This window comes from Oryx dammah, unplaced genomic scaffold (assembly GCF_014754425.2).
Source record: "Oryx dammah isolate SB20612 unplaced genomic scaffold, SCBI_Odam_1.1 HiC_scaffold_1, whole genome shotgun sequence".
Classification (NCBI taxonomy): Eukaryota; Metazoa; Chordata; class Mammalia; order Artiodactyla; family Bovidae; genus Oryx; species Oryx dammah.
In genome coordinates this window covers 40958116-40980256 of record NW_024070185.1, presented here as the reverse complement: position 1 = coordinate 40980256, position 22141 = coordinate 40958116, and the positions used below count along the sequence as shown (strand labels likewise).

Genomic DNA, 22141 nt, shown 5'->3' with positions numbered 1-22141 from the left:
TTCTGCATCCTTAAGGGAATGAGATTTTCTTATACTTGATTTCTATCCCCAGGGAGCCTAGAATGGCTTTAGTGCATGTCAGTCCCGCCCCCTTGCCCATCTATTCTAGGCTCATCACTTCCTGGGTTTTCTTCACACTTTTACTGTATAAGCCTGTACCTTTAAACACTCACAGTGTAGATTTTGCATGTTTTCTGATTTAATGAAAATGGAGTCATAGAAAACCTGTCCTTTGTGTTGGTCCTCTTTGGCTCAACATTAAAAAAAAAAAAATTGATCCCGACTACCTTATGTAGCTTTTATTTTGTGGCCGAATACGGCCAAAGTATAGTACAATTTATTAATTTCACTTTGATGGACACCATTTCAGTTTGTTTTTTTTTTTTTGCTATTTTTTGAATATGCTTCTCTGAACATTCTTGCCCATGTCCCCTCATGCAGAATAAAGACGAATTGATGTAAATTGAGTATTTTATATGAAATACAACTTTTGTGAAAATCAAATATTCTTGCTACACAATCACAGATTTAAGTTATTACTGCCTAGGAGGAACACATGATGAAAAAACTTACAATGTCTTAACAAAGTCAGAAACAAACATCCCAATGTATGAGGGACATTATTTGAAGTATGAAGAGGTCATTTATCAGATTTATTACTTTTCCTTGATTAATGTATCTGCCTGAATTGAGCCTCTTCAGTTCTGTCGGATTTTTTTTAAACTTCATTTGGAAAAAACAATTACACATGTACGAAAATACATGAAACATAAATATGCAGCTTAATGAATTAGTGTAGAGCGACCATCTGAGTAATTACCATTCAGGTCAAGAAATAGAACATCTCTAGTACCCTAAAAGTCCCCACGGGTCCCTCCTGATCCCACGCCCCCATGTTCATGCTCTTCACTTATTTTTCTTCCCTTTTACTACATAAGCTTGCATCCCTCAACACTGCATCTTAGTTTTTTTTTTTTTTTTTTTACCATTTTTGACTTCTGTAAAAATGAAATCATAGGGAATTGTTATGGACTGAATGCTTGTGTCTCCCAAGTTCCTGTGCTGAAACTTGACCCCACAGTAGTACGGTATTCAGAGGTGGGGCCTTTGGGAGGTAATTCAGAAGAGGTCATAAGGGTGGAGTCCTCAAGAGTGATACTGGGCCCTTCCCTGGTGGTCCAGTGGCTAAGACTCTGCAGTCCTAATGCAGGGGGCCCAGGTTTGATCCCTGATCAGGGAACTAGATTCCACCATACTGCAACTGAAGATCTTGTGTGTTCCAACTAAGACCTACCGCAGCCAAATAAATAAATAAAAATAAATATATATTTTTAATTCCCTAAAAAAAAAAAAAAGTGACATTGGTGTCCTGGTGGAGTCAGGAGAGAGTTTGCTTCCACTCCACTCTGCTCTCTGCCCCGTGAGAAGACAATGAACAGCAGCCCGGAAGAGAGCTCTCACCAGAGCCCATCTGTAATGGCCCCTAACCTTGCACTTCAGCCTCCAGACCTGGGAGAAGTAAATGTCCGTTGTTTTCATGACACCTGTCTGTGGTACTTTGTTAGAACAGCCTGAAGGGACTAAGCCAGGACTCACTTTGTGTTTACGTCCTTTTGTCCAACATTAAGGAAAGAAAGAAGATGTACTCTTGTTGTTCATAGCTGTTGTCCACTCACTTTTCTTGCTGTATGGAATGCAATAAAAACTCCACTCTCAGTTTTTCTTTGGTCGTTTTTTTCCTGGTCTTTTGTTATGAATAGTGCTGCTCTGGATATTCTTCTACATGTCTCTTGATGCTTATGCAGACCTTTTCTAGGAGTAAAATTGCTAGATCAAGATGATGTACGTCTTAAGCCATATTAGATGGTGCCAAGCTATTTCCCAATGTGAAGATACAAATGTATACTTCCTTCAACAAGGCATATGAGACCTCATTGTTCCATGTTCTTACCAACATTTGACGTTATCAAACTTTTAGCAGGGGCTACTCTCTAGGGGTGGTACACGGGTTTCTCATTGTGGTGGCTTCTCTTGTTGCAGAGCACGGGCTCTAGGCGTGCAGGTTTAGTTGCCCCACAGCTCGTGGAATCTTCCCAGAGTGGGGATCGAACCCATGTCCCCTACATTGGCAGGCAGATTCCCAACCATTGGACCACCTGAGAAGTCTTGCCTTTCACATTTAGATCTTCAGTCCCTTAGAGCTGATTTTTGTATATGGTTTGAAGTAGGAATCAAGACCCTTTCCATTCTCCTTCCTTCTCTCTTGCCTTCCCTCTTTTTTCACTTAAGGATATTCAACTGTTTATTTATATTCACCATGTATTTAAAAAGACATCTTTCCCTATTACTCTACAATGGTTCTTTAGTTAAAAAGTGATCTTTAATGTAAAAACCTGTCTCAGGGTTTTTTCTTTAAATTTTATGGACGGAGAGCAGATTTATAATGTGTTAATTTCGGTGGAATAGCAAAGTGGTTCAGTTACATATATATTTTTTCATATTTTTCCATTATGGTTTGTCACAGGATACGGAATATAGTTCCCTGTGCTATACAGCAGGACCTTGCCGCTTATCCACTTCATGTGTATTAGCTTGTCTCTGCTAACCCCAAACTCCCAGGCCTCCCCTCCTTCCCCCATTGCGACCGCAGGTCTGTTCTCTATGCCCGTGAGTCTGTTTCTGTTTGTAGATAAGTTCATTTGTGCCATGTTTTAGATTCCATATTATATAAGTGATATGGTGCCCATCTTTCCCTTTCGGACTTACTTTGCTTAGTACGATGACCTCTAGGTCCATCCATATTGCTGCAAGTGGCATTATTTCATTCTTTGTAAAGGCTGACTGATAGTCCATTGGATATACGGACTATCATATATCCTTATTATATCCTCATATATCCTTATATCCTATTCATCCCCTGCTGATGGACATCTAGACTGCTTCCATGTCTTGGCTATTGTGAGAAGTGCTGGTATAACACAGGGGCGCATGTATCTTTCATTGTAATTTTGTCTGGGTATGTGCCCAGGAGTGGGATTGCTGACTCATATGGCAACTCTATTTTTGGTTTTTGAGGAACCTCCACACTCCAGGCTGTTTTCCATAATGGCTGAACCAACTCACATTTGTCTGTTTGGTATTTGTGTGTGTGTGTGTGTGTGTGTGCACGGAAATGTCTACTTGTCCTTCCCTGCCCCCACACATGGCTGTCTCCAGCACAATAACTGGTCTTGACATATGATGGAGAAAGTTCTTTGTCTTCTTCTTCAGCAGTGCCCTAGCTATTCTTTGCCGTTTGCTTTTGTACTGAATCTTCAGTGACAAAGACACAGATCTATTTAGTCTGATTTCTTTCCTCCCTCTTACCACTGTTTGCTCTTTTCATTCAAACCTATTTTATAGCAACATCTTGCTTATGTAATTCTTGTCTCCTCCTTTAGGTTCAGAAAATTTGAATTATAAAAAATTATCCTCTCATATTTCTTTTTCAGTAAAAAACAGCATTTCTACTTATTTACTAGAATGGGAAAAGAGATTACAGACAGACTCTCCTTATTGTCTTTATAGCTCATTTATAAACGAACTCAGTGGATCAAACTAACTTTATATTTCATGTGAAATTTAAACAAGAAGACATAATACTGAGTGCCCGTGTTCCGTCACCCTTATCCCACCTATGCCAGCCTCTGTTGGTCTCAGGCACCCCCTTCTTTCTTCCCAACCCCTCCTTGGTAATGTTTGGCCTCATTTATGTGTAAAATCTATCTTACAGATGTTCTTTCCATTTTAACTGCTAAGCCCTTTAACATCTGCTCACTCTCGTGTATTACTTGGACAAGACCTCGTCATGCATCATCAACCACCTGCTCTAGAGCTGCCACAGAACTGGATTTGAAAAATTTAAGTAGAAAATAAACTGCTCAATGATTAATGAAAGTCTCATAGCATTTCCGGAAGTGGATGTCAGAATCACCCAAATGCCTACAACCAAAGTTTATGGCAACTGTGCTTGTGAACAGAAGTAACTAACCTCAATTTTTTATAAAAGTCTTTTGATTTAAACTGCATATGATGGCTGGTAATCAGGGAACTGATATGAGAGGCTTCAGCAGATGAGGGGTATATTCTTTGACATAAAAAATGATCCAGAGGTAGGCAGCCCAAGGCTAGTATGGCAACTCACTGCCACCAGGAATACAGGCATCTCCTTCTTTTGCCTCCCTACCTGGGATTGCGGCTGCCTTCCCAAGGATGCTACCAATCCCAGATGGCTGCCAGAGGGTGACTGCTCTTTGTGTAGTTTAGCAAAGCCTGAATGAAGTGAACAGGTTACTGTAAGAGTCAGAATGAAGGGGTTTTGCCTTTGAGAAGTGAGGAGAAGGGAGGAGTGAAGGAAATTTCCCCAAATAGGGCAGAATTTGGAAGTCAATGGAGATCACAAGTGTTTGCTCACATTTGTATATAGGTCTCTGGACTGGTGGCTCAGGTGGTAAAGAATCTGTCTGCAATACAGGAGACCTGGGTGTGATCCCTGAGTCGGGATGATACCCGGGAGGTGGGCGTGACAACCTACTCCAGTATTCTTTCCATGGATTCCACGGTGGGCTATACTCCATGGGGTCACGGAGAGTCAGACGTGACAAGCTGAGAGACTAACACGTCCACTGGACTAACTAGAGGTCAAAACATTTAATTTGTGTTTTAAAACTGTTCCTCAGAGAAGCTGAACCAGCCATCTGCCGGAGTACCTACGTCACTTCACTAAGTAGCCAGTGCCTACATGTTCCCTCTTCTCAATTTTCTATCAAGCCCAGTTTTAGGCATTAGACTAAAATCTGTATCACTGATAAAACCCATAACTCTCCCCATGATATTTCTATTTAAACACTCATCAAAGGCATCCAAAGTTGATCACTGTAATTGTTTTATATTTTTTCCAATTTGGGATTAACACAGTATATCATTGCTTTATTTTATATTTATTTGATTATTGGCAAGCTTGGATGTTTTTCATGTTTATTGGTCATTTTTGTTTCTGTTGAGAATTTTTGCTCGTATCTTTTGCACGTTCACAAATTGGAGTGTTAAGAGGTTTTATTTTTAACTTACACAGTCTCCTTATACAGTTGAGTTATTAGCCCATTGTCTATTTATTACAAACTAATCTTCCAGTTGGGCTTCCCTGGCGGCTCAGCGGTAAAGAATCTGCCTGCCAATGCAGCAGATGCAAGTTCAATCCCTGGGTCGGAAAGATCCTCTGGAGAAGGAAATGGCAACCCACTCCAGTCTTCTTGCCTAGAAAATTCCATAGACAGAGAAGCCCGGCAGGCTACAGTCCATGGGGTCACAAAAGAGTCAGATATAACTTAGCGACTAAAACAACACACAACAATCTTCTAATTCCCTGCTTCATTCCTCAGCTATATCCGCCCTATTATTTACTCCATCTATTATATTCTCTTTAAAATACCATAGTTTTCATCTGGTTCTTTTCTGATTTTTTGTTTCATATATCTATCACCCCTTATCATAGGCATTTCTTGTGTTCATTTAAAATTCTTGTTCCAGTGATATTGCTTTGGAGGGAGTCTGAAGCGCCTGTCTGCATGAGTTCAGATAACTTCGAAGAGAGGAAAGGACAAGCCCCATGGTGGAGCCTGGGCACCACAGAACCACAGCTGATCTCTGCCACTGGCTGCTATGGCAACACCTGTGGTCAGAAAGGCATCTTTAAAAACTGAGAGAAGCAGCATTTTGGGGAGGGCATCTCTTCACTACATTATGTTCTAAGCAGTGGCTCTGGGGTGGAGGCGGAGGAGGAGAGGAGTGAATCCTTCAAGACCGCCCTGACCTGTTCTCCTTTCCTTCAACACCTTCCTCTGCAAGGCTTTGGGGCCTGCATCCATGTCACACTGAGCAGAAATCTGAAGGGTCGGTCAGTGATTTCTCCAAGTTACTCAGAGGAGAGGAGGGGCAGATTAAAAGGCTTTCCCCCAACTTCTCACTGTGGCCTCAGGCCACCCTCTGGCTTCAGCCACACCGTTTTTCCCACAAAGTCAGGCAACCTTGAGAATTCTTAGGGGCAGCTCACATTTTTTATCTCTAGTTTTACCACTAGTTTCTAGAATCCATGGTTCTTCTTGGTTACTTGGAGAGTTACTCCAGGGTGGACTCTGGAGGATGGAACCAGCAACCTGAGTGGTTGGTCATCGTATGGGTTTCCTAGGGCTGCTGTAACAAAGACCACAAACACGGTGGCTTAAGACAACAGAAATATATTCCCTCACATTCCTAGAGGCGGGAAACCAAGAATCAAGCTGTTGGCAGGATTGGTCCCTGCTGAAAGATCTGAGTGAGAACCCATTCACTGTCTCTCTCTGAGCTTCTGGTGACTCTGGGCCATTCTTGGCACACACTGGCTTATAGCCCAGCAGGCTCTTCTGTCCATGGGATTCTCCAGGCAAGAATACTGGAGTGGACGGCCATGTCCCACTCCAGGGCATTTTCCCAACCCAGGGATCAAAGCTGCATCTCTTACAAGTCCTGTGTATACTTCAATAATTTTTTTTTTCATTTTAAAAAAGCCCCCTTTCCCAAATGAGGTCGCATTCACTGATGTCCAGGACCACCATTCAGCCCATCGTGGCAGGAGATACAACCTCCAAGGACAACTGGTTCAGCTACATCTATTTTTAGGAACGCATCCAAACAGGGCATTGGTGCTATTCTGGTATCTCCTGTCCCTCTTATGAAACATGCCTTCTTTAGCCCAGAGGTCAAGTTCTTCCAGGATCCACCAAAAGGTCCCTCTTTCTTTCTCAAGTCTTTGGGAGGTCAGAAGGATTCTTGTTAAGGAGACACTTCTCGGTCTGGCTTGGAGGAAAGCCACACCTGTGTCCCAGGCCCTCTGATCTTCTCCAGTCTCTGACAATCTTAACAGAAACTTAACAGACATGCCTGGAGAGGCCAGACTCTAAAAATCTATAAGCCATTAACCATAGCTATATTAAACGAGTAAGAATCCATTCCCACCCATGCCTTCAAAGCATGCCAGGCTCTAGAAGGGGCTAGAAGAGTGACAGTCTGCAGCCAGGCCCGTCATCCATGGAGGCGCTGGTGGGGAATAGCCTGCGGGTCACTCTTCACAAACTGTCCGACCCTCAGAAGACTCTCCAGCTTCACCTGAGGAGACTATTGAGCAGGAGTGGAGACGGCCATTCCTTCACCCGGAGACAGAACGGAGGGCCGGGAAGGACTGAACAGGGAATCAGCAATGGCCAAGCTCCTGAAATGAGTGGGCTTTGAAAAGCCTGAGTTTTGCTTTCCTAAATGACTCCTGGTTGCATGATGCCTATTGATGTTCCTGAGCTTCCGCGGCTGGTAACTGATGAGCCTTTTATCGCACTCCATGACTGAAGGGCACACAACTGTGAGAGCAGCTCATTTCATTTTTTTCGATTTATACAAAAGATGTTGTGGCCCGAGCCCTCTAGGCACCCATCTCAATACATAAATATGCCAATTAAGCTAAATGGAAATCCTGCAGGTTAAAAGTGCCTCATAAAAGAAGGAGGCTTTTTCCAGAGCCAGAAAGTTGATCCATAGAGGAAATACCAGATCAACAAAAGTGGGTTTGTGCCAAACCCTGAAGATTAAAAAAAAAATAAAAAGAATTCTGTAATCCAAAAATGAAAAATCATTTCCCCCCCTCAAAGCCAGTTGAGGGGGGAAATACCTTGAAGGTACCTTGAAGCTATGAATTCAAGATTCTAAGCAACTGTTATTACTGAGTTTTTTTTTTTTTTTTTTTTTGGTCCCCTTGATTTTATTTATTTATTTTTTATTTTACTTTACAATTCTGTATTGGTTTTGCCATACACTGACATGAATCCACCACGGGTGTACATGCGTTCCCAAACATGAACCCCCCTCCTACCCCCCTGCCCACAACATCTCTCTGGGTCATCCCCGTGTACCAGCCCCCTGAGTTTTTATTTACTGCATTTTCCTGGAGAGGGCTGGTAGTGCCAGGGGGCAGGTGACGGGTTGGAGACCAACGCTAGGACCAAACAGATACCAAGAATGTCTCGGGTATCCCTCCAAAATGTCATAGTGATGGGTATGGGCAAACCAGGGTCAGATATGTTGATGGTTTTGTTACCCAAAGAGGGGCTCATTGAACTGATGCCCAGCAGTACAAACAGCAGCGCCAACAGGGAGCTTGTGGTTTATTTTTCTGCACCATGCTGTGCGGCATGTGGAATCTTAGTTTCCCGATCAAGGATCTAACACACGCCCTCTGTACTGTAAGCACATCTTAAATTAACCACTGGACCACCTGGAAAGTCCCTGGGAAATCTGCTAAAAGTAGAGACTCTAGGGCCCCACTCGGATTAATTTGGGCAGAAAAGATTTTTTTTTTTTTTACCTAAGGCTCTTAGTAAAGATAAGCAGGGTTAAAAATACTGTGTAATCCTTGCAAGTTTTCTCCCACCAGTAGTACCAAAAAGGCATATAATGGCACAGACTAAACAATGTCAATATCATCCAACACATTTAATCAAACCGCAAGCATCTTCACTCTCTCAGTTGCTCTCTCAGCCCCCAATAAATACTCAGTGAGTATTTATCAGTCTTACACTTGGCAAAACCCACTGTGGTTGGATTGCTGCCTCCTCTGATTTCTTTTCCGGCCACACTTCATAAAGAGGCCTCAGTACTACTTGTATTTTCTTAAGACCTTGCTCTATTTCTCTGTCATCTGTCTGTATCCCCTACTGCTTCACAGAAACAAGTCTTGAAAATCCCCTGCATCTGTTTGCCAAATACAAGACAGTGACTCTTGAATGTCCATCAGGAGGCAGTACTCTCAGAAAACGCCTTCTATTTTTGACTTCCAGACAGTGCCTTTTATTGCTCTTTTATCCCCATGACTTCTCTCTCCCTCAGCTGCCCGCCTTTCCTCTGTTTATCTACTCCAGGATAAGCTATTACTTGTAATCTTTTCAGTTTTCCACTGCAGACTGATAACAGCTACAAATTTTGAGCTGATGTGATACAGGGCAGGTACAATGTTGGACATTTAATTGACATTCTTACTTAAACCCACATTGTAACATTAAGTACTCATTCCCTTCTTAAAGTTAAGAAACTCAAGAATCAAAGGAGTTCAATCACAAGGTCTCAGAGCTGGCTGATAGGGAGTCACCTGCATCTAAAATATGGCCATCAAGAATCTGTCATCCTCTGGAGGAATCCAGAGTAATGGGTGTGGGAAGGGCTGACTGAGACTTCAGGAGACCAGGAGTCCCGTATGGACGGAGTGCTGAGCAGAGAAGGCTGCAGGGCGCCCATGCCACAGGTGGAGTCCACAAGGAGTCACTGTCGGAGCTGCCAAGCTGACAAATAAACCTGAGCAGAGGGATGGCTTCACCACTGCTAACACTGAGACTGAGAAAGGAAGAGTCTGTAGCACCACCTGGGCAGAAACTCGGGTCCAGACACAAAGTCCTAACTGTATTATCTACAAGCCCTGTGGTCCAAACTGCCAACTTTCAAGCAGGTGTTATCACTTTGGTTCAGTCCAGTGGGCAACACCATGGATCTTTTCCACACCCCATGCTGTCTACAGACAAAATAGGTAGAATCACGTTGACCTAAGGGCCCAGACTTTGGTTATTAGAGGGACATGGATGTCAAGCTGGACTCTATCCATGCTTGCTATGTGGCTTTGTGCAAGTACCATCTCCCTCTGAGCCTCAGTTTTTTCATCTGTAAATGGGGATAATAATGATGCCTACTCACTCAACTGACAGACTGTCCAAAGAGATCATGCAAGCAAAGCTCTCAGGACAATAGAAAGCCTCCCTAAAATGATTGAGAGGTTGGAGGCTGGGGAGGGAGGGGAGGCTGATAAGGGGTAGGGGAGGAAGAGAACACACCTTGAACTGGGTAACTGAAGCATTTAACCGTAGTTTTCTCAAGGGATTTTCCTGGAGAAGCATTTGTTGGGAAAACGTGTGAGGTAACAGATTCTATCTTTACAGCACAGAAAGGCAAGATGAGGAAAATGAATGGAGACTGTGGGGAAGCAGATTTCAGCTGATTACAAGTAATAGCTTTATAGTTTATTACAAGTAATAAACACTGTCAAACTATTCTTGACAACGAAGGACTGAGTTTCCCAACACTGGGATTCAACAAGCCAAGATGGGTAGCTGTGAAAAGGCCTTCAGGGGAATGAGTGACTGAACTGAAGTTGTTTCACTCCTGCCCATTTTCCTAGCCTTTCTGTCTGAGAGACCCTCAAGGTTCAGGTGGAGAAGGCAATGGCACCCCACTCCAGTACTCTTGCCTGGAAAATCCCATGGGCAGAGGAGCCTGGTGGGCTGCAGTCCATGGGGTCGCGAAGAGTCGGACATAACTGAGCGACTTCACCTTCACTTATCACTCTCATGCACTGGAGAAGGAAATGGCAACCCACTCCGGCGTTCTTGCCTGGAGAATCCCAGGGATGCGGAAGCCTGGTGGGCTGCCATCTGTGGGGTCACACAGAGTCGGACACGACTGGAGCGACTTAGCAGCAGCAGCAGCAGCAGGTTCAGGCGTCTTCCTCCTCCTTCTCTTTACTTTCATTCACTCCTACCTACCACTCTGCCACTTCTCTCTGAGGTCTCGCTTCTGAACTCCAGACAGGTGTCTCCTGTTACTAGCCTGCACTTGGACGACACCAATTCCCCAAGTCCCAAGCGGAACTGGTCCTTCTCAATCAGTGAGCAAGGACTCAAAGGCATTTCACAGGCCTGTCACTTTCAAAGGACTTCCCTGCTGGGCTGCGAGGGAACAGCGAGAGGCGGTACTGTCAGTAGAGGGAGATGTCAGCTAAGAAAAGACTCTCAGAGGCCCTGTCAGTATGATTTTCAAGCCATTTTTTCCCCCTTAACTCAAAAAAAGCTTTTAAAATTGGCTAGTTTTTGAACTCTGAAAAAAATGAATGTTGTTTTATAACTTCTGACATGGTATTTTCTATAGTTGGGAGGGTTCTCTCTGCTAGTTTGCCTTATGCGAGTGAAGCAATAGTTGCATCTGGTTCTTAATGCAAACAAGCCTCACCTTGGCACCTGCTTATTTAGGACTACCTTCCCCCTGCCACCCACAGCATAGAGATGCTACCCCATGAAGTTCAAGTCAGTGTACCTAGTCCAAGCAAGGCACATGCCACAGGCCAGAGCTCCAGGCCTGGCAAGATGCTCACTTTGGTTATGAGTGTCCATGCCTCTCATTGTCACAAGCAGCCCTTCAGAGAGCAATCTAGTCCAGCACGTGTGTGTGTGTGTGGTCAGCCCGGCTCTTGGCTCTGTATTTCCCCATCCTTGTATTTCTCTGTTATTCTACACAACTATAGTTTCTACTACTATATCATATACAATTTATCCTTGGAAAATTTGTAAAAAGCCAGGGTGGATGGATAGATAAGTGGATGGAGGAGTAGACAGATGAACAGGCAGGAAGACAGGCACTCTATAACAGCCACCTGGGCACAGGGCTACTGATAAATCCCTACTGTCTCCACGGATTCAGTTACAGTTCCCTTCTCTTCTCTTTTCCCTCTAATTCACCTTCTCTTTGCTCTCAGTCTCCTCTCACACTCCCTGTGACCCATCCCCACCACTCTCCTCACCTCTGAGCCTGGATAGGGTCTCGGGTAATGAAGACTTAGCATGATTCAAACTTCCCAGGAGAAAAGCCCCTTCAAGTGTGTTCCAGAAATGCCAGGCCAGTGTTCATCTTCTTGGCAGCATTCCCCTTCTTGTTCCATTCTCTCGTCCACCCTGGTCTTCATTTTGGAGTGCTCGCCCTCTACCTTGCATCTGGCCCATTTTCACCTGAGGCTTTTGGGGACAACTGTAGTCAGACGGATGAGTTACAGAGGGAGGGGAATCTTGAGAACAGAACTGTTGGAGAAGAAAGAATTCTGAATGCTGGCTCCTGGTGAGAAGGATGCCCTGCTGGGAACTCCCATAGTCCTCGAATAAAGTAACAATGCCTCAGACACAGGCGTGTACTCAGACTCATCACACCTTAGGGATGTCCTCAACCCTTACACCTTCCCATACATTGACCGCTCACCCCCAGGGTCAGGGGATAATCAGTCTTTTCAACAGTTCAGCTCCCATTAGGACAGTGGCTTCGTACAAGGGGAGTTCATGGGAAACAAAGCCCACTGAACGCGTTCAGCAGTGGAGCCTCATCATGCTCTAAGAAAGAGACTTTTCATTTGGTAAACATGTATTGAACACCTACTGTATGCAAAGGAACCCAGTAGGCTAATGGAGAAAGGGCAGGGTGTAGAAACCCAAAAATGTGTTCAACTCAGCTCTCCAGGACTCTGGGGGAAAGAACCACAAAGAAAATATTTATTCCAGATTGGCCCATCAAAGTGACCAGATGTGGCAAATCACGCTTTTTGCTCAGCATTCATCAAGCTGAATTCTCTCACAATTTATATGGACGGAGTGTGCATTTCAGCCTCTGAGACATTGGTAATTATGAGCATCAACCCTCTAGGACATGCAATTATCACCAATTAAGTCCAGTTCTGAGTCATCGACAGCTAGGAAAATACTGATACCCAAAGCACTGGAAGAGAGAACAGGTTGGTAAAGACTTTACAGGGGACAAGGACAGAAGCCGAAAACTGAGAGTATCAGTGGAGATGAGAGATTCAGGCAAATGCTTCCAAGAATGGGTAAGAGAAGCTAGACTGGGAAGCCTAAAATATACCACTGTTTTCTTTTGGGATCATCTGTAGTTGTGTTATTTTAATACAAAGTTACGTATTATGTGGGCTCCCCAGGTGGTGCCAGTGGTAAAGAATCCAGACATGGGTTCGACCCCTGAGTCCAGAAGATCCCCTGGAGAAGGGGATAGCTACCCATTCCAGTATTCTTGCTTGGAAAATTCAAAGGACAGAGGAGCCTGGTGGGCTACATACCACAGGGTCGCAGGGTCAGACATGGCTGAGTAACTGAGCACATATGTATTATGTATGAGACAAATAAAGGAACAAGAATCTACTTGGGCCGAACAGCTGTCTAACAGCCCTCCATGCTGACACTTTGTTACAGGAGCTCAGTTTGGCTTGACCCTCCTCCCATGATGCCTATCTTAAGTTGGCTAATGTTTTCATCTCAGCCTTTCTGGGTTTTGGTGCTGGTAATGCTCATTCTTTTGTGCTTAGCTCTGTGGTCTGCTTTTGAGATTCCCTTTTGTAAGAACCTGGCTATTTCCTCCCCGTTTCTGAGCTCAGGAGGAAAATACTTCAGTTTTTTTCTCCCCTTAGAGCCACCATCACTCCCTAACAGACATGATAACAGTGTACATAAAAGTGTTTTATCCCCAGTAAAGCGATGGACAACGTCAATAGATGTGACTTGAAGTAGCTGCTCTACATGTCTCAGGTTGATTTTCAATCACAATTCCTGTTACCAGATTAAATCTGAGATAAACTGCCCTCCTTGCTTCCGTGGTGACAGAGCCATCCAGGCACAATGCTATTGTGACAGCTGGGAGTCATCTGAAAATGAGTTTCACTTGGAATGTCAGACGGTAATGTAAAAAACACTGGGTTCTGTTTTTGTTTTTTAATATTAGGTTTGATTCCCATTCAAGAGGCACACACCCCCTGCCTGGAGAGGGGCTCAGATATGCAGCTGGTGGTGGGACATCAAACCGGAAGCACGGGGACCTGGTCACACAATAAACCTTAATGGATGCATTGAAGGGATGGCCAGCCAAGAGGGAGGCATTTGCGATTCCAGGCCAGTCTTGACGGGGAACAGCTGGTGATCATTGTAGCTGACTGACTTCAGAGGGAGCTGGCCAAGGACCCCCTTGGGTGTGCTGGCAGGAGGGCGAAGCCTTCACAGAAGTGCTGGAAGGGATCGGTGATGGCAAGGTTCCATGACAGTCCTGGGAACTTGGACGAGATTCTTAGGCACAAATGTCATATTTCCTAGCTCTGTTCTCTCAGGCACCTTTCACCTCCTCATGGGTCCACCCCATTCAGTGGATGCTCCCAGACACAGGAGATCTCAATTTAGACTCTCTTTATTATGCCTACTACTTCATACAAAACTGCTTTCCTAAAAAATGTTTATCACAAATTTCGTGGCTGTTTTGTAGTTGTGAAGCTGCAAAAATCCACTTTTCTGCCTGCGGCCACACTCCTGGCTTTGTAGATGGATAATCCTATTTTGGCTAAAGTACCACTTGTGCCAAAAGGTGAGGGAGGGAAGAATGGGTGCTCCTGGCTCCCTGTCTACAGGATCAAGTCCAAAGTCACCACGGCACACATTTGGGGAGGAGCCACTGAACATTTGCAGAGAGCAATCAACCTCTTTGTTGTCTACTTTCTTCCCCATCCTCGTAGATAAGCTCACGTATTCAACCAGCTTTTGTAGAACAGCAGGACTTAAAATGGCACCTCTCTTCTCCATAGACAGAATTCACATTTGAGCAAGGCCCTACACCTTACTTCGATGGCCAGGGTGTGGGGTTAAGTGCAGTCGCACAGGTTCCTGTGCCGAGTGATTGTGGTTTAATGCTCTGGAATCACTGTCCTGAGATCTTTAATATTTTTTTCTTTGAATCTGTGTTTTGTTAGTGCAGTGTGCTGGGACTTCAGTGATGCTTGAGGCTGGGGGACAGTTCACGGGGACAGGATTCTGCCTTCCCTCTGCCTCTCTCGGATACAGCCATGAAGCCCCAGGTTCTGCTGGGCCTCCCTCTCCTTGTCCCCTAGGACTACAGTAGCAACAGGTGGGGGTGGCCTGAGTTCTGTTACACTCTGTACCCATGGGGGTTCCTGGCAAGCCACAGGCAGAACTGGAATCAGGCAAGTGTCTAGCTGTTTCCTGGGTGGGGAAGAGCAATGCTACTTCCTGCGCAGGGACTGAGGTTGGTGGCAAATCCAAGGGGTCCTCTCATCCATTCTCCATCTCGGCACTGGGAAGCTGCAGTCTTGGAGTCACCTGTCCACCACGGTTTGGAACAAGAGGCTCACGAAAGAGGAGACTGACTCATTTACCCAGCCTGCGTCTCTGCATGTTCTTTCTGCACTGGGTGGTACAAATTATGTAGCCTGTTCTGACTGTGGCTCTCTGATGTGTTTCTTTAAATGTAGTGGAAAAGTCAAGTCATAATAAAATGTGACATTAATATTACTTCCAAGGGTGCTGAGTGCAAGACACTAACAATTTAATAAGTTTGGGCTTCTGCACTGACCTATGTTAATGTGTGATTTCATGCTATTTTGCATGGCAAGGGAAGTTCCCCAGAATTTATTTGATTGCTAGATCAATGTGAAAATGCATTATCTGTCTGCCTTGAGCATGGCCAACCGTTGACCTCTCCAATTAAGTAGACTTGAGAATGAAAATTCAGTTACAATGAACAAACGTTTCTTGAACACTTTCTATGAGCCAGGCCCTATGCCAGGCCCTGTGGGGAATATGCAGATTTGTGAGATCTGTTCCTATCTTTGGAGTGCTTGCAAGCAAGTGGGAAGAGGGAAAGATACGTATGTGGATGACTACGGTGCAATACACCATGTTACCTTGTAAGTGCACAGGGAATGGGATTAGTAGAGCAGCTGGGCTATTTTAGGCAGCCCCTCATAAGCAGATGACAGTGGCTCCTTGCTGCATGTCCATTATACTTCTTGGGAAACAGAACCCTTTTTTTTTTTTTTTTTTTTTTACAGAGTCTATCTGTCTAGTCAAGGCTATGGTTTTCCTGTGGTCATGTATGGATGTGAGAGTTGGACTGTGAAGAAGGCTGAGTGCTGAAGAATTGATGCTTTTGAACTGTGGTGTTGGAGAAGACTCTTGAGAGTCCCTTGGACTGCAAGGAGATCCAACCAGTCCATTCTGAAGGAGACCAGACCTGGGATTTCTTTGGAAGGAATGATGCTGAAGCTGAAACTCCAGTACTTTGGCCACCTCATGCGAAGAGTTGACTCATTGGAAAAGACTCCGGGGCTGGGAGGGATTAGGGGCAGGAGGAGAAGGGGACGACCGAGGATGAGATGGTTGGATGGCATCACTGACTCGATGGATGTGAGTCTGAGTGAACTCTGGGAGTTGGTGATGGACAGGGAGGCCTGGCGTGCTGCGATTCATGGGGTCACAAAGAGTCGGACACGACTGAGCGACTGAACTGAACTGATCTCTTGGGAAAGATGAGTCTTATCTCCAGCTCAGTGTTAAATCTGACCAGCTCAGCTCCTCTGCAGTGATCCCATGTCTCCTGGCAGTGACTGGGTTGGAGGTGAGCATGTGACTCAGGTCTGGCCATTGAAACAGGAAGACAAGTCTGTGGGTTGCTTCTGGAAAGGTTTTCTTGCAGTGCAGAGAGCTTTGTGGTTCTGCACGGACTCTAGAGTGGGTTGAACTCTGGAGTAGACTGCCTGGTTGATGATCCTGGCACTATCACTCACTAACTGTGTCATCTGGAAAGTTACTTAACCGTTCTGCCTCCATTTCCTCATCCATTCAACAGGGTTAATAATAATACATACCTAATAGGAGTGCTGTTAAGGATCAAAATTAATGTCTGTAAAGTGCCTAGAACATAGTAAGTGCTACATAAATGTTAACTACCATTATCACCAAGAGGAGACACCAGAGGTGACAGCCTCTTCTTAAGACTCCAGACACTGGTGTGTGTAGATGTGCCTCCTGTTACTTCCACGGTCACCTTGTGCCTCTAAGGGGGGTCTGACCCATGAGGGGGGATGGCAGAGCCAAAGGAGGGAAGAACCTCAGTCCTTGAGGAAATCTCCAAGCTACTCAGTCCCCCATCCTGGAGGCCACTCTACCTCAGGACTTCTTGTTCTGCGATATGATAAAGTTACTGGTTATCTTCAGGCAGGGTCTTGTGTTACTGGCGGTCAAATGCACAGTTTAACCTCTACACCAACTGCTGGTGCACATCCTGGCGCTCCTTAGCCCGTGCGACATCCAAGTCCCGCAGTTGTCTGGCCAGAGGTGGGCTACCTCAGAGCAGCTCCTGACATCAGCCCCTGACCAACCTGCTGACTCCCGAGGGCTCTGGACTTTTCTTTTTTTTCTTTTTTAATGTTCCAAATGTGATGCAAAACCAAAGAGTCAACTACTGCACAGGGACCAATATGTTACCAGGTCATGAAAAAGTGGTGTGGGACATGCAGGAGGTGACGGACAACCGGAGGGTCGGGTCCTCTCCTTTGTAACATGACTCTGCATGGTCGCTGAGGAACACGTTGAAAATAACACTGCAGAACTGAACTCAACTGAGACACGAACATGACAACTTCCAGGCATGCCTTCAAGCACCTCCCTGAGGATGGGCTTGGTGTCTAGGCTTCAGAGTAGGGAAGATTACCAATCTTCGGAAGAATAAAAAGTTCACCCTTTTGAAATTTCACAGAAGAATTTAAAAGCCAGAACATATTGGGTTCATTTCTCTTCACCTTCAGGGACAAAGATGATGCTTTATTCAAAACTCCATCAAGCTTCAAGTTCAAATCTCAGCCTCATCTTGTGCCCTCCTGCACTGAAGTTCTTTCCATTGATGAGAGCTGACAGGGTCAGTTTCACTCTTGGTTGAAGGGTCTGAGTATAGCCCCGTCCAATCAGGCTGGCATTATTTACTTTAGCAGAGAGAGAAGTTCTACAATCCAACTTGTACTTAGCAGCAATGCCGATATAGGTGTTCCTGCCAGCTACCTACACAAGGTTTATTGATGTTCTGATCTTCTCATTCACCTTCTGGTAGATTAACCCTCCAAATGCAGTGCCATAGTTCATGTAAGGGTGCAGCTAGAAGTCTGAAGCCTTGTAACCCAGAGTGAAATTATTCTGTGATGGTTTGGATTTGGCTGTGTCAAAACTCATGTGATAGCCAGCAAGCCAACCTTCAAAGCTCAGTCATAGATAACTGGTCCAGAAATATCTATATCAACATTATTGCCATGATGGAAACAAGCCCATTTACAGGAGACCTTCAATTTCCTACTCGTCTTTCCTATGCTTGATACAAACAACCTTTTTTCCAACTTGTCCTCCAAAGAGATTTCTGTCCCAAGTACTGTCTGTGTTTCACTCTTGGGCGAAGGTCAGTCCACAGTTACAGATCTTGTATTTGGTCTCTAGGTTGCCTGATGCTTTCCCTGAATCAGTGTAAGTAAGCAAGGCCAGAAGTAGGAAATTCCACTCCACTACATGACCTGGTTCTCAGATCTTTTTCAGTCATGCCAAATCGATATCCTCTGTTGAAGGCATTGTTGGTAGTCTTTAATGGGTCACAGTAAGCTGGTGTGTTATACATATCTCCTACTGAAGGGCCTGTCTGCTCCACCAGGGCACTGCTGAAGCTCTTCTTCAGACCACTGATCTGACATTGTCTTAATTATACTGTGATGGCTTCATGAAGGATTGAGGCTTCCAAAGTTTCCCTAAATTCATTTTCTCTTGATATTCAGAGGAGACATGCTTTGAGGTCACTTTCAAACTTCCAAATACTATGGTAATGTAGTTTCCCCATAAAACACAGTAAATTAGTGCTTAATAAGTAATTCCCTTTGATTCTTAAGAATTCCATAGATACAAGACTGAGATAAGAAAAAGATATTAAATTCCTCCATTAAAATCAGCTCTACCCTACATCATTGGTTTAGTGACTTGCTTAAGAGCTTACATTTCTAAAAAATAAGGTGAACGTGTTGAAAGTGCTAGTTGCTCAGTCGTGTCCAACCCTTTGCAACCCGATGGACTGTAGCCCACCAGGCTCCTCTGTCCATGAGATTTCCCAAGCAAGAATGCTGGAGTGAGCTACCATTTCCTTCTCTGGGGGATCTTCCCAGCTCAGGGATCGAAGCTGGGTCTCCTGCATTACAAGCAGATTCTTTACCATCTGAGCCACCAGGGAAGTCCCCAAATAAGGTGAAGACAATGACAATTTTTAAGCAATACCTCAGGAGAGTTACTGATTACATGGAGGTGCGTCCTCTGAGTTACTGACAAAAAGACACTCCCCTCATACTGACCTTGTAGCAGATATCAGTATCAAATTTGTGCTCCAGCAAAATCATAAATCCATAATACGACAAATCTTTATGACAGTTCAAAGACTGGGAAATAATATCAATGTTTAGAGTCATTAAAAGTGATTGGATTTCATCTCCTGTGCCCACTTCTACAGACTCATAATGGCTTCCAAAGGTGTCAGGCTAAGAAGAACTGTGAGGTCATATCAGGGTTCAGTGGGAAAGAGTGCGGGGACTGATTACAAATGTCTGCCTTGGGTTTGGGTGGAGGCAGCAGCATCAGCCATATTGTTTCTATAATCCAGGTTACAGTTTCTTGAAAAGCAATTAGAACATTATCAGGATTCATAAATTGTACCAGTGTTTTCTTAGGTCAGTCTCCCAAGGCAATAAAAATAAAAACAAAAATTAACAAATGGGCAAACTTACAAGGTTTGCACAGCAAAGGAGACTATGAACAAAATGAAAAAACAACCTACATACTGGGAGAAAACATTTGCAAATTATGTGACCGACAAGGGCTTGGTGTCCAAAATATACGAACGCCTCATATAATGCAACAACAACAAACTACAACCCAATCGAAAAATGGGCAGAAGACCTAAATAGACATTTCTCCAAAGAAGACATACATATGGCAAATAGGCATATGAAAAGATGCTTGACATCACTAATTGTTAGAGAAATGCAAATCAAAATTATTAATTCAATGATATGCCATCTCACACCAGTCAGAATGGCCAACATTAAAAAGTCTACAAATGTGTATGGAAATACAAAAAAACCTTGAATAGCCAAAGCAATCTTGAGAAAGAAGAATGGAACTGGAAGAACCAAGCTGCCTGACTTCAGGCTCTACCACAAAGCAACAGTCATCAAGACAGTATGGTACTGGCACAAAGACAGAAATATAGATCAATGGAACAACATAGAAAGCCCAGAGATAAATCCATGCACCTACGGTCACCTAATCTTTGACAAAGGAGGCAAGAATATACAATGGAGAAAAGATAATCTCTTTAAACAAGTGGTGCTGGGAAAACTGGTCAACCACTTGTAAAAGAATGAAACTAGAACACTTTCTAACACCATACACAAAAATAAACTCAAAATGGATTAAAGATCTAAATGTAAGACCAGAAACTATAAAACTCCTAGAGGAAAACATAGGCAAAACATTCTCTGACGTAAATCATAGCAGGGTCCTCTATGATCCACCTCCCAGAGTAATGGAAATAAAAGAAAAAATAAACAAATGGGACCTAATTACACTTATATGACTGACACCCATTTCTATCAGGGTTATTCAGGTCCAGGGAAAACCTGCTCTCTGGAAAGATCATCTTTCATCGCCATTGGAAGCGTGACATAGAACAGATGTCTTCAGGAAAGGAGAGGCCTCACTGGTCTCTCACACTGTACATTGTTTATTGGAAACCTAAGAGGGCTGATGCAGGTTCCATCTTTACTCTCTGAACTACACACCGAGTCATCAATCGTGGCCAACGAAGAACATTCCTGATGTAGTATTTATTATTCTTTTACCTGGATAAGGCAAAAATTCTTTAACACATTGCTGAGCTAGGCACTAGCTGTTGATTTACTGAAAGTATTTGCAAGAACAGATTCAAACTGCAAATAGAGGATCACCCCTCACACACTCTTATGTCACGTTGTATATAAGTGTACATTATAAACACGAGGTAGCATTTCGTTCAATTTCTTTTTGAAATACTTCAAAAATCAAAGCAACGCTATTGGTTTTACTTTAAAATAAAGACAGAAACCAGAAAAGAAAATCATTTTTCAGCTACATGCAGAAAACTGTAACGGGCCAGTCCAGGTAAAGAAGTACAAGAAATAAATTTGTCAGTAAAATTAGCAGGCACATTTTAAAGCTAAGAAGGCAGAAAGGAATTTAAATAAATCTAACATCCTTGTAAAATTTAGAATGCACGTCCAGAACAGGAAGGATTAACTTGCATGTCAGGGGACTTTCTCAGGCCTTCACTTACTTATGGCTTGGCTTGTCACTATCGTCTAAGCAAACCTAAAGCACAGAAGGTGATACTGTGATACTGAGTAAGTTCCACCAGGTCCAAAGCTACAGGCAAGCTGATTGTTCACGTCCCTCCCCAGCCCCTCCTACTTCCCTCTTTCCACTCCATGCCCTTCTCTGGAGTTTTTATGGGCAGCCTTAGATCTATGTTTATCCACTATATTTAGTGAGTTTGATTATGCATAGCCTAAATTCAGATCTGAGATGACGATCCAGAATTTTGTTCACTGAAAGAACTTTTTTTTTTTAAATAGGTTTATAGCAAAGACTAAGCACTGACTTATTTTTCTCTTTTCTTGCTTTTCAATAGGCTCATTTTGGCTCAGGCCTTTGCCCTTCCTGTTCTCTTCTAGAAAGCTCTGTGTGCACACCTGCCCAGGCCACTTCCTTCCGGATATTTACCTGGCCACTCTCCTGCTACCTCTTTGAAGAGGACTTGAAGATCACCCCACATAAATGACACCCACCCTCAGTCCCTGGCCTCGCCATGGTCCAATAGGTCACCCTGTCTATCTGTTTATCCTATCTCTTTTTCATTCACCTAAGTTTTTGTATAATTGAAATATTTTTATAGATATAGTAAAGTTCACCCTTTTTAGTGTCCAGTTCTGTAAGTTTTGACAAACACATAAAGACACACTGCCACAACTGCAGTCAAGATTTAGAAAAATTCCATCACCCTGCACAGCATTCCTATGCCCCCTTTATAGTGAACCCTCTTCCAGCCGCAGTTCTCATCTGTTTCCTGTATCTATAGGGTTTCCTTTGTCAGAATGTCACAGAAATGGGGTCACAGAGCACGTAACCTTTTCAGTCTGGCTTTTTCACTTAGCATAAAGTATTTGAGACTTAACTGTATTATTACACCTGTTAGCACTTCGTTTCTTTCAATTGCTGAAAATGACTCCATTGTATGGATGTTATTCATTCTCCATTTGAAAAACATTCGTTTCGAATTTTTCGTGATTATAAGTAGATTCAGTAAACATTCAAAT

General features: G+C 43.8%; 1 pseudogene; it reads right to left on the bottom strand.

Moving 5' to 3' along the window:
• Window positions 1-17490: 17490 nt before the first annotated feature.
• LOC120867033 lies at window positions 17491-18369 on the bottom strand (annotated as a pseudogene).
• Window positions 18370-22141: the final 3772 nt, after the last annotated feature.